We start from the raw sequence: 3,725 nt of genomic DNA on the forward strand, positions 1-3,725 counted from the left end.
ATTTGCTTAAGCGAAAAAAAAAGATATCTTGAGATTGATCAAGCTAAGGTGCCCAGCTGAGTTGTGGTAGCACGGGTAGGTGCTCGAGGTGTTAAACAGTGATTTCGGACAACTCCAGCGTAGTTCTTAGCATGTTCGAGGACGAACGTATCTTTAAGTGGGAGAGAATTTAACGACCTGACCGGTCGTTTTGAGCTCTAGCATGTCGTTCAGTAGTTTGAGTCCATGAGCAGCTTCACTTCATGTATTATGACTTGTACGCGTGGTCGGAATTGAATTTTGGGAAGTTCATAGTCGATTTGGAAAGAGAATTCTCATTTTGGAAGCTTTAAGTTGGAAGAACTGACTATGATTGGATTTTTGAGTAAACGACCTCATAATCGGGATTTGAAGGTTCCAATAGGTTCATATGATGATTTCGAACTTGGGCGTATGTTCGGATCAGGTTTTGGATGACCCGGGAGTGTTTCGACGCCTATAGTGGAAGTTTGCATTTTTGGAAGAATTTCATAAGTTTGGGTTGAAGTGTATTTCAGTGTTATCAATGTCCGTTTGGGATTCCGAGTCTGGGAATAGCTCTGTATGGTGATTCTGATGTTGGGAGCGCAATCGGAAGTGAATTCGAAAGTCTGTGGGTCATTTTGAAGTCAATTGGCTAAAGATAGAAATTTGAAGGTTTTGAGGAATTTGACCGGAAGTGGACTTTTTGATATCATGGTCGGAATCCGATTCCGGAAGTTGGGGTAGGTCTGTAATGTCAAATATGACTTGTGTAAAAAATTTGAGGTCAATCGCACATGATTTGACGGGTTTCGGCATCGAATGTTGAAGTTTGAAATTCTAAAGTTCTTCAAATTTGAAATGGAGTGTGATTCGTGATTTTAGCATTGTTTGATGTGATTTGAGGCCTCGAGCAGGTCCACATTATGTTGTGGGACTGGTTGTGTGGTTAGACGGGGTCCCGAGGGCCTCGGGTAGATTCCTGGTGGTTAACGGACCAAGGGTTGGAATTTAGGAGCTGCTAAAGTTGGGGGCCTGCTGGTGTAATCGCACCTGCGGAGTGGGCACCGCAGGTGCGAGCCAGCAGAAGCGGGAAGGAAGCCACAGAAGCAGAAAGAGGGCAGAGCAGGGCGAGTCGCAAAAGTAGGCGTTTGGGAGCACCTGCGAGTGAAGTCTGCAGAAGCGTGGAAAGGTGAGAGTGCGAAGAAGACGCCGCACCTGCGGAACCACAGATACGGTCGAGTGATCGCAGGTGCGGGAAGTTTGCTGGGCAGAAAGGTTTTATAAAAGATGAGTTTTGGATCATTTCCACCCATTTTCACTTTGGGTTGGGCGATTTTGGAGCTTTTGGAAGAGAGATTTTCTTCATCTATGTCAAGGTAAGTTGTTCCCACTCATTAGACGTTAAATACATGGTTTTGTTACAGATTTGAGCATGAAAATTGGTAGAAACTTGGAGTTTTGGTGGAAAGACCTAGAATTGGTATTTTTGGATTTTGACCACGAATTTGGGCATGGAATTGAGAGTAAATTATATATTTGAGCTCGTGAGGTTATGGGTAAACATTATCTTCAAAAAAATTCAAAATCCAGGCACGTGGGCCCGAGGGCGATTTTGTTAACTTTTCGAGCGAAGTTGGGAATTTATATAAATTGAATTGTTGTAAGTATTAGAGCATATATTTATATTCTAACCTTGTAAGATGGAATTGTCTCCATATGTGAGATAATTGGTTATGCGCTTCTATTTGTGGGGGCTACGTATGCACGAGGTGACGAGAGTCCGTGCGTAGCTACTATTATGTTTAAGTCCGGGTAGTGTAGGACCCAAAAGCATGCTATACTTGGAATATTTGTAATCTTATTGACAGCTTGAATTGCTGAAATCACATAGAATTAGTAAATGAATTTCTAAAAAGATTAAACTTCATTTTCTTAAATTGTTAAAAGAGAATTGGCTTTCTGTGGATAATTATTCTCTGATGACTTCTTGATTGACTGTCTGTGTGTGTTTAATTTTGGAACGGGCCGAACGCCTCGGCAAATTAAATAGATGCATCTATGGTTCACGTCATTCGACCCTCTGGCAGTGCACAGTTTAAATATTTGTTGGATCGGGTCGTACGACTTCGACATGATTTGCGCATGCTTGTAATGGTTGCTTGGGATTTGCAAATTGATACTGCCTCCTGGTTTGAGATAAATTGATAAATAATGGATTATGAATTAGGGAACTTCTAAATGTAAAAGGAACGTTTACTTGTTTCTTGACTTACTTGAGTTTACTATTGTTTTTAATAAATCTATGATTATTCGCATTATTAATATATTATTATTGGACCACTAGTAAGTGACGAAGTCGACCTCTCGTCTCTACTTCTTCGAGGTTAGACGGGATACTTACTAGGTACACGTTGTTTTCGTACTCATACTATATTTTTTGTGCATTTTGTTGCACAGGTTCATGTGTGGCTAGTGGCCTAGTTGGGCGCAGCGGCATGGTTGATGTGGGGATTTAGGTGAGCTGCATCTTGAGAGACGATCCGCAGCGAGCAGAGTCTCCTTCAGAGTATTGTACTGTATTTTCATTTCTGTCCAACTTGTATTCCGAACAGTCATTGTATTTTAATTCATTCCCTAGTAGATGCTCATGTATTTATGACACCGGGTTCTAGGATGATTATGGGGTATTTTGTATTAACTTCTTAACATTTTTATTTAATTTGAAATGATTATCTTTTACTAGTAAAATTGAAGGAAATCATAGTTTTCAAAATTTTTAAAACGAGAACTTAATTAAGTATTTATGGTTGGTTTGTCTGACAGTGGTGTCCGACGCCCTCACGACTTTTAATGGATTTTGGGTCGTGACAAAACTTTTCCCCACCTAAAAAGCTTTTAAATGTGTGAGGCGGATATATTTTGCTTCTTCCTTGAAAATTTATATTGCTCATATTCTTCAAAAATGGCAACCTGTACTGGTTGAATTCTCCAAAAATAATACTTATATTTTTGGAGAATCCAACAACATATTTAGAGAGTCCGTACAACACCGGTGAAAATGAACGGCCACATTAATGAATTTTCTTAAACTTAATTAATAGCTAGACAGTGAATCCGTCCTAATTTCTTGTTTAATAAAGGGGTACTCTGAAAATGAGGATGATTAATGGTAAAGTCCATCGATTTCGCGTAAATATCGTAAAAATCGAATGTGAAAAAGTTTTTACAGTTCCCCTTCTTTGGGTTCAAAACCAAGAGTCAAGACCTCCCCCCACCCCCACTCCCAACCCCGCCCCTTAAAGTCTAGAGTTTTGAGAGTTAAATTTTCTCCATTTGTATCAATTATGCCTAAGTTTCAAGACTACTTTCGACGTATGTAATTAGACATATTTTGTCGTGGAAGTAACAAGGAAATTATATTTTTATCGGGTCAAGTTAATATTTCGATCTTGTTCAGATATAATAATATATATCTTGAGGTTTGCTAAGGTATAATTGATTTTAGTATAACATATATAGAGTAGTAGTTGTAGGCAATTAAAATTTATTGGATTTAAATTCATAAATTAAATTTGAACTATATTCTAAATTCAAGATATACTAGTCCAACTAAATTTATTGGTCTAATGTAATATATTTATTCCGATACAACTGTGATATACTTATCATGCAATTTTGAAACTACTTCTTCTTCAGTGAAAATAGCACGGGCTAGCTAGTTT

Source organism: Nicotiana sylvestris, chromosome 10 (genome assembly GCF_000393655.2).
Source record: "Nicotiana sylvestris chromosome 10, ASM39365v2, whole genome shotgun sequence".
Classification (NCBI taxonomy): domain Eukaryota; kingdom Viridiplantae; phylum Streptophyta; class Magnoliopsida; order Solanales; family Solanaceae; genus Nicotiana; species Nicotiana sylvestris.